Raw genomic sequence first — 10,568 nt, forward strand, 5'->3', positions numbered from 1 at the left:
TCAAAATATGCATAGAAACAAATGAAAATGAAAATATGACAACCCAAAACCTATATGGAATTCAGTAAAAGCAGTTCTAAGGGGAAGGTTCATAGCAATACAAGCTTACCACAAGAAACAAGAGAAAAATCAAATAAACGACCTAACTTTATACCTAAAGTAACTAGAAAAAGAAGAAATGAAGAACCCCAAAGCTAGTAGAAGGAAAGAAATCATAAAAATTAGGGCAGAAATAAATGAAAAAGAAACAAAGGAGTCTATAGCAAAAATCAACAAAACTAAAAGCTGGTTCTTTGAGAAGATAAATAAAATAGACAAACCACTAGCCAGACTCATCTAGAAAAAAAAAAGAAGGATCAAATCAACAAAACTAGAAATGAAAATGGAGAAATCACAACAGATGACACAGAAATACAAAGGATCATAAGAGACTACTATCAGTAACTATATGACAATATAATGGACAACTTGGAAGAAATGGACAAATTCTTTGAAAAGTATAACCTTTCAAAACTGAACCAGGAAGAAACAGAAAATCTTAATAGACTCATCACAAGTGCAGAAATTGAAAATGTCATAAATGTCATAAAAAATCTTCCAACAAACAAAAGCCCAGGACCAGATGGCTTCACAGGTGAATTCTACCAAAAATTTAGAGAAGAGCTAACACCAATCCTACTCGAACTCTTCCAGAAAATTGCAAAGGAAGGTAAACTGCCAAACTCATTCTATGAGGTCACCATCACCCTAATACCAAAAGCAGACAAAGATGTCACAATAAAAGAAAACTACAGGCCAATATCACTGATGAACATAGATGCAAAAATCCTCAACAAAATTCTAGCAAACATAATCCAACAACATATCAAAATGATCATACATCATGAACAAGTGGGCTTTATCGCAGGGATGCAAGGATTCAATATTCACAAATCAATCAATATGATACACCACATTAACAAATTGAAAAATAAAAACCATATGATTATTGCTGGGGACCAGCCCCGGCTGATCCAGGGTATTCGAAGGAGAGACGGCTTAGGCGACCTATTCAAATGTTAATTAGAGATATAAAGAGTAATAGAATGAGGATAGATCAGTAGGAAAATTCAGTGGAGAAAAGAGGCTGAGTAGCTTGGTTTACGCAGAAAATCAATATAACCTGTGACACCAGGTTAGCTCTGACCACAGAGGCCGCAGGCGCCCTCTCGAATAGCGGAAGGTGCCCCACCTTAGACACCTTCTCGAGTGGGTCTTAGAAGCCCAGGCAAATAAATGGTCGCAGAGGATATCCGCGCTCCAGATGGAGACTCAGCTGGAAGGGAAGAATGACATGGGGAGACCAAGCGTTGGTGAGCAAGGCCCGTAGCTTTATTTTCAACAGGGGCTTATATACCCTAAGTTACACATAGAGGATAATAGGGGATGCAAAGTCAGCAGTCTTTGATCCTTATCAAAAACCAGGGTTTCTTTCCTGCAAATTTATCGTATACAAATGGTTTAGGTGATTTACATCATCTTCTGGCCAGAAGGCCTAGTAACATTTTATGACTCTTGACAAGGACTTATCAACAAAGACTTATTTTCCCTAAGAGTAATTATTTTAAGGTTTGGTGCCATGTTCCGAAGATAAAATTGCATTCCTATAGGGCGGATGTGTAATGAGTTTACAACAAAGGAAAGGATTTATTACCTTAAGGGTCTAAAGTTACTAACACCAAGGCCACTACTTATTTTTTCTATATACCAACTATATTAATTAATACACATTCAAGGATACAATTCAGGGGATGTGAAAACTTGGCAACAAGCATTGGTTCATCAATGAAATCTTTTACTAGTTTTATTCTGACAGTTTCTAACTCTCTGAGAGGCTCTAAGCTATTTGAATATCTTAAGACTGTAAACAATCGTATGCATAGCCGTAGGAGTCCGGGTAAACTTGTCAGGCGAGTTAGAGAGCCATCTGAGGGGTTTGGATTTAAACACTCCTAATTGCCCAGGAACTTTTATTAATTGGAGCTGTAAGTTAACTCTTTGACAGAGAGAGTGAGATGGTGGTGGGGGACAGCCCCCAGTAAAGTCAGAGGTGAGAGCACAAAGCAATAAAGTAGGCAGACTCTGGTTTTTTGGGAGTAGATGCTCGAGAATATCCGGGGGGACTCCTGAGGCTCGATCCCGCCTTTGCATATGCTGAGCCTCCTTCCTCATGACCTTTGTCACGAGTGGAATGTCTCTCGCCGGCTCCCGGCAGATTATCTTAATAGATGCAGAGAAAGCCTTTGACAAAATTCAACATCCTTTTATGATAAAATCCCTCCATAAATCAGGCATAGAAGGAACATGCCTCAACATAATAAAAGCCATATATGATAAACCAACAGCAAATATTATCCTCAATGGTGAAAAATTGAAAGCATTTCCCCTTTCAAGTCAGCAACAAGACAAGGGTGTCCACTCTCACCACTACTATTCAACATAGTTTTGTTAGTTTTAGCCACAGCAATCAGAGAAGAAAAAGAAATAAAAGGAATCCAGATTGGAAAAGAAGTAAAACTCTCACAGTTTGCATATGATATGATCCTCTACATAGAAAATCCTAAAGACACCACCAGAAAACTACTAGAGCTAATCAATGAATATAGTAAATTTACAGGATATAAAATTAACACACATAAATATCTTGCAATCCTATACACTAACAATGAGAAAACAGAAAGAGAAATTAAGGAAACAATTCCATTCACCATTGCAACAAAAATAATAAAATACTTAGGAATAAATCTACCTAAAGAAACCAAGACCTATATATAGAACTATAGAACACTGATGAATGAAATCAAAGATGACACAAATAAATAGAGAAATATACCATGTTTATGGATCAGAAGAATCAATATAGTGAAAATGAGTATACTACCCAAAGCAATCTATAGATTCAATGCAATCCCTATCAAGGTATCAACAGTAATTTTCATAGAACTAGAACAAATAATTTCATAATTTTATGGAAATAAAACAAACCTCAAATAGCCAAAGCAATTTTGAGAAAGAAGAATGGAGTGGGAGGATCAACCTGCCTGACTTCAGATTATACTACAAAGTTACAGTCTTCAAGACAGTGTACTGGCACAAAAATAGAAATATAGATCAATGGAACAAAATGGAAAGCCCAGAGATAAACCCATGCACCTATGGACACTTATCTTTGACAAAGGAGGCAAGTATATACAATACAGAAAAGGCAATCTCTTTAACAAATGGTGCTGGAAAAACTGGTCTACCACCTGTAAAAGAATGAAACTAAAACACTTTCTAACAACATACACAAGGATAAACTCAAAATAAATTAAAGACCTAAATGTAAGACCAGAAACTATAAAACTCCTAGAGGAAAACATAGGCAAAACACTCTCCTATGTAAATCACAGCAGGATCCTCTATGACTGACCTCCCAGAGTACTGGATATAAAAGCAAAAATAAACAAATGAGACCTAATTAAACTTTAAAAGCTTCTACACAGCAAAGGAAACTATAAGCAAGGTGAAAAGAAAGCCTTCAGAATGGGAGAAAATAATAGCAAACCAAGCAACTGACAAAGAATTAATCTCAAAAATAGACAAGCAGCTCATGCAGTTCAATACCAGAAAAATAAACAACCCGATCAAAAAATGCACCAAAGGACTAAACAGACATTTCTCCAAAAAGGCATACAGATGGCTAACAAAGACATGAAAAGATGCTCAACATCACTCATTATCAGAGAAATGCAAACCAAAACCACAATGAGGTACCATCTCATGCTGGTTAGAATGGCTGCTATCAAAAAGTCTACAAACAATAAATGTTGGAGAGGGTGCAGAGAAAAGACAACCCTCTTACACTGTTGGTGGGAATGCAAACTAGTACAGCCACTAAGGAGAACAGTATGGAGATTCCTTTAAAAACTGAAATAGAGATGCCATATAACCCAGCAGAGGATGTGATGGTTGGATGGCATCTGACTCAATGGACACAAGTTTGAGTAATCTCCGGTTGGTGATCGACAGGGAGGCCTGGCATGCTGCAGTCCATGGGGTCGCAAAGAGTCAGACAGGGCTGAGCAACTGAACTGAACTGACAACCCAGCAATCCCACTTCTGGGCATACACAGTGAGGAAACCAGAATTGAAAGAGACACGTGTACCCCAATGTTCATCACACCACCATCTACAATAGCTAGGACATGGAAACAACCTAGATGTCCACTGGGAGATGAATGGATAAGAAAGCTGTGGTACATATGCACAATGGAATGCTACTCAGCTATTAAATCAGTTCTAATGTGATGGATGAAACTGGAGTGTACTATACAGAGTGAAGTAAGTCAGAAAGAAAAACACCAATACAGTATATTAATGAATATATATATGGACTTTAGAAAGATAGTAATGATGACCCTATAAGTGAGACAGCAAAAGAGAAACAGATAGTAAGAACAGACTTTTGGACTCTGTGGAAGAAGGCGAGGGTGAGATGATTTGAGAGAATCGCATTGAAACATGTATATTACCATGTGTGAAATAGATCACCGGTCCAAGTTCGATGCATGAAACAGGACACTCAAAGCTGGTGCACTGGGACAACCTGAGGGATGGGATGGGGAGTGAGTTGGGAGAGGGTTTCAGGGTGGGGGACACATGTACATCCATGGCTGATTCATGTCAATGTACGGCAAAAACCACTACAGTATTGTAAAGTAATTTGCCTCCAATTAATATAAGTAAATTAATTTAAAAAATAGACATATCTAAGTCTTCAATTTCCCTTAGAAAAACATTTTTTACCATGAGGCATAGGAATTTGCCTTTGTAAGAAAGACAAAATTGGATACATAATTACTTTCTTTGATACAAATGTAATATTCAGAATATAACCACATGGATTTGAATATACCTACAGGAAGACCGTATCTCACAAATATACTTTTGGGTTGCTTAACTGTGGCCAAACAAGAATGGAAGACAGCGCTCGTTCATTTGTTGGCATGTCCTACACTAAAACTGGATTTCCCAGGGGGCTAAATGGTAAAGAGTCTGAAGAAGATGCAGCTTCAGTCCCTAGGTTGGTAAGATCCCCTGGAGAAGGAAATGGCAACCCACTCCAGTATTCTTGCCTGGGAAATCCCATGGACATAGAAGCCTGGTGGGTTACAGTCCATCGGGTCGAAGAGTCAAACATGACTGAAGAAACAGAGCACACAACAGCTTGTTTTAAACCTGCCTTTTCTTAATCTTGATATTCTTGGGTTCGCTTGCAGAGAAAGCAACAGGAACTTTTGAGAGAAGAAATGTCTCAGAGCATAATAGTTTGCTGCAGAAGTTTTCAGATCCTGAACTATGCAAACAAACATTCTGATTATCCCAGAGGATGCAACGGTTAGCAGCAGAATCCTCCTTAACCAAAGGATTGCACCAGTAGATTTTCGTTGTTGTTGTTAAATGAAAATGTCCTTTAGATATATTTATTTTTGATGTGTCTCTTCTGTGTGGCCATGGCCTCTTTTGGTTATGCCCATTTAGTAGTTTCCAATCCCCTCCTCTTTCTTTTTGTTCAAAAGTCAAAATTATCACACATCATCTATAATTACTACATTCAATTTTGTAAAATAAAATAGTACATAAACACAGGGGGGAAAATGAGTACAGACGCTAAGCTTTAATTTTTTTTCTCTTTACATGTCATAGATCATTCCTAATTGGATAGTAATGTTTTTAGACTCAAGGGTCTTACCAATATTTTTCATTTTTGTTTTTATTGAAATTGCTCCCATCACACTCACATGTCATTCATTTCAGTTCAGTCACTCAGTCATGCTTGACTCTTTGCAGCCCCATGAACTGCAGCATGGCAGTCTTCCTTGTCCATCACCAACTTCCCTGTGCATCACCAACACCATCACCAGCTCAGTCATGCCTGACTCTTTGTGACCCCATGGAATATACAGTCCTTGGAATTCTCCAGGCCAGAATACTAGAGTTGGTAGCCTTTCCCTTCTCCACGGGATCTTCCCAATCCAGGGATCACACCCAGGTCTCCCACATTTCAGGCAGATTCTTTACCACCTGAGCCATAAGGGAAGCCCAAGAACACAGGAGTAGGTAGCCTATCCCTTCTCCGCGGATTTTCCTGACCCAGGAATCAAACTGGGGTCTTCTGCAATGCAAGCAGATTGTTATTATCCACATGTCATTAGGATCATTACATTATATAATTATAATAGCAAGCACCATGGGCATTAACAAGTATGAGGACTAACAAAACAGTCTCTGCTGAGTGTTAACTCACTTGAAGGGAGCTGCAAGGGGCCAGTTGCAGAGGGCCCCCAGCCCTGGGGTCACTACTCAGCCAGCTCTTGGCACTGATATTTATGTTTTAGAAGAGAAAAAGGCATTCCTACAGGAGTTAATTAAGTGGGAATAATTTGGGTAAAAGTTCATATGTGCCAATGTTCCATGAAAGACATTGCAGAGGACCTTGATTTGAAAGACCACAGGGCTCCCTTGTGGCACAGTGGTAAAGAATCTGCCGCTGATGCAGGAGACACAGGTTTGATCCCTGGTCTGGGAAGATCCCACGTGGCAAGGAGTAAGGATAAGCCCTTGTGCCACAACAGTTGAGCCTGTATTCTAGAGCCCTGGAACTGCAACTACTGAAGCCCACGAGCTTAGGACCTGTGCTCCACAACAAGAGAAACCACTGCCATGAGAAGCCTGCACACTGCAACCAAGAGTAGCCCCTGCTCATCACCACTAGAGAGAAGCCCAAGCAGCAATGAAGGCATAGCGCAGACAAAAATAAATCAATAATGTTATAAAAAAGATTATAAAGTCTCTTTCAAATCTAAAATCATTTGTGATTGTTAACAATGCATTCTATGAAGTTTTTTTTTTCCCTCATTATATGTGGTGTTTTCTCAAGAAGACTACAGAGCCTTTTAGGGTAGAATATATGTGTTTCACTTATTTGTATCCCATGGACTAAATATTGCAATGTTCTATCCAAGAGGTGTTTGCAGCATATATTTAAACATTAGTAATTACCTCCTGTGTTATAGCATGAGTGATATAGACAAAAATGTCTTTAGTATAAGATGATCCCAGTCACAGTATTTTCTCAGTGTTTAGCCATCTGAAGGCTGTTCTCAGTTATCCCAAATTGATGTTGCTTTTTATCAATTATCATGACATGGAACGGTTTGGGAAACTTCAAGGCACTTTCCAATTTATAATGACATACAAGCTAACTGTTAGGATTTGGTAAAAGTACCGCTTGTGGTATCATCGGAAGCACTGATCTGCCACTTAAAAGTGTTTAGGTAGAAATGAATGATTTCTTGATAAGAATCTGCCTGAGTTCAAAAGAAATTTGCAACATGTGAGGCACTTACACAGTGATGGCAGAAAATATGCTACCTAATTAAAGCCTAAATAATAATCAAGAATCTAGTGGTGAGTTTTCTTGCCACTCCTGCTCAAGAATTGTGGATCTTGTTTCAAATGGGGGTAGGAAGCAGTATAGAGTTTCCCTGTATGTGGTAGCATGAAAAATTTTCATTTCTATATCTACAGGAAAGTATACTGAAAAAAACTGGTTAAGTGGCTGTCATAAAAGATGATCATTGAATAACTTCATAGCTCTGATTATCCTTTTCTTGATCAACTCACACACACCCTTTGTTCTGTCTCCACTGTAAGATTTCCACAAAGGGCAGATTTGGCTCAAACACAATGTTGTCTATTACAGGGTGCACACATCCGATAATTCTTATGAGTAACATCATTTGTCCACTGAACAAATTAAGGATATTAAGAAACCTGATGCAGTAGAAACATAGTGAGTATTTGTTCCAGGCAGTTGGCATTCACAGTTAAGAAATTTCCCTGTTTTTTTTTTTTAATAATTATACTTTTTAAGAACCGAATTATGAAACATACCAAGAGTTTCTATAAAGAGCATTGCATGCAGCATTTTTATTTAGTTGAAAATAAGCAAACTCTTGATTGCTTAGTGAAATTGTCACTTCCAGTGGCTTTTCCCCCCTGAAGAATATTCCTCCTAGTACTAAAATTGCAAAAGATATAAATTGATGAAAGAAAAAAAGTCTTACACAGTTATTCTGTCTTAGAGAATCTCATTGAGTACCTCAAAGGTTTAATATTCCATTGCTGATGGTCAAAATCAATTCATCTTTCAAGTGAACTTCAACAGAAAATCTTCTTCTGGCTTCATAATTCATGTAAAACATTGTTGCATTTCTCAAATGTCTAGTTATGCAGTCAGTATCTAAAAAAATTCTTTCTTAAGAGTTAGTGAGAGATTGAAGAAACCTCTGAACTCTCTCATGTTTACAAATGCAGTCATAACTAGTCAGTTTAATAAGCAAAGAGAAGTGGCCTGGGGCTGAATATTCACTATCAAACAACAAACCTTCAAAAATCGTCGCTGCTACCTTTACACGATAAACACCACACACTGTACATCGTAGGGGCCTAAATTAATTTGGAAATCATAAAATGTCCATGCAAAGTTACAAAATGGATGCAGGTAGCAAGAAAAATACATTCCACTAATATTCCAGTTGTGTTGGAAAGAAGATCTCCACAGCTGCTGTTTTTCAAACTTTCACCAATAAGAAAGCAAGGTTCATGGGATTCCAAAAGGTCTTGCTGTCCCCAAATCTCCCTCCAGAGTAAAACTGGCACCAAATAGAAGCAGGTAAGCACCAGGCAACACATACCAAAAATCAATGACTCCTGAAAATTTAAAGCAAACTTAAATACCTACTCACCCACAATAAGCCAGTCATAGATCTTTGTTTCTGTGTCTTCAGCAAACTCTCATCTCATTAGAGATGCCTGGAAAAGTCTGGAAGGAGAAATGAAGGAATGTGTGTACATCCCTCATCATCTTTGGTTTCATGCAATCTGTAATCATTGTAAATTGCTAACAACTAAAAAGGTGTTTACAAATATCAACAGAAATAACCTAAACAAAATCAGAGCCAAGGTTTGCACTTCTATTACTCACCACTGTTTGGACTGGGAATTATTAAACTTCATAGATTAAATAATTACTGATAATCAGAAACTAGATTCACCTTCCACATACGAAAAGCTTGCCAACAAGTGAATTTCTCCCCTTATTGACAAAAACAGATACGGCTATCTATATGGCAGCAACTTATCTCTATCCTCTTGGCATTGCATAAGTAATCCCCCAGTAATATGATTTATAAGACACCTGTCAGGGAGAACTTAAGGAAGATTAGAAGATGATAAAAATATAACTTTAAATTTTAGCACTAAATTCAAGATCAAAATTGAATTAGTTTATGATAGATTTCACAAGAACGTTCTAGATTATATAAATTTTCAAAACACGCAGATATACCACTAAGCAGTCACTTATCTTCAAAATACTATTTTAAAGTATATGTTCTATTATCAAAAGGAATTTGGAACCTTCTATTATCTAAAACTGGATCTAAAATACTATTCCTAGGGCAGAAAAGAGGAAAAAGCAAGTATGAACCTTATGAGTCACACCAGCCCTTCCCCAAGGTAGCAGTAAAATGGAGTGAAAACTGGACTCTCTTGATGAACACACATGGGCTCTAATCCAGGTGTGGCCAGGGCAGGAGATTCAACCTCTCTGGTTTTCTGGTTTTTTTGTTTGTTTGTTTGTTTGTTTTTTGTTTGTTTGTTTTTTTAATTCTTTTTGTATTTGACAACTGTTTACTGAATGATTCATCAGCACCAGATTCTTCATTACAGGATGAACATACTTAGATAAACAGGACAGGCGAGCCACTGATTTCAATAAGTTTATATTCTAGCAGAAAATACAGATACTTGAACACAAAACAGCAATCTGGAAGAAATGTTGAAACAGGAAGGATTGACATTGTGAGAGCACAGAGAAGGGTAACTAGGTCAAAGGAACTTGGCTCCTAGTCCAACAATTAGGAATCACTGTCCAAGGAACTGATGCAGAAGCTAAAAATCTAAAAGATACATGGGAGGAAGCTGAGGAAATGATAGGAAGAAACATTCTAGGCAAAAAAACAAGAGAGGGAAGACAGTGGAGGATGATGGTGTTTTCGGGGAACAGGTAAGGTCTGGCGTAGCTGGACTGGAGAGAGAAGAGAAAAGACAGGCCAGGAGTGAATCTGAAGCTCAGACAAGGGCAAGATCTAGGTGAGACCCAAGAAGAGTGAGAAAGAAACTAGACTTTCTTCTAAAGACAAGAGTCAGCCATCCAAGGGTTTAAGGAGCAGAAACAAAACTATAATTGCATTTTTAAAGCAAAATCTGGCTGAAGAACAGAGCCAGTATTAGACAGAAATAAAGGGGATCACAGGGATATTAGGGGACTGGGGCTCTTCCAGGAGTTGGACAGAGCAGTTTGTGATAGAAGGTCTGGAAAGAAAAGGACAGCTCACTAGGAGATTTAGGAAAAATAATGGTTAAAATTGACATCAAAATCTAATATGTAGGAAGTGTATGGAAAGCAAGAGAGAAAGTTC

Source organism: Bos indicus x Bos taurus, chromosome 23 (genome assembly GCF_003369695.1).
Source record: "Bos indicus x Bos taurus breed Angus x Brahman F1 hybrid chromosome 23, Bos_hybrid_MaternalHap_v2.0, whole genome shotgun sequence".
Lineage (NCBI taxonomy): Eukaryota > Metazoa > Chordata > Mammalia > Artiodactyla > Bovidae > Bos > Bos indicus x Bos taurus.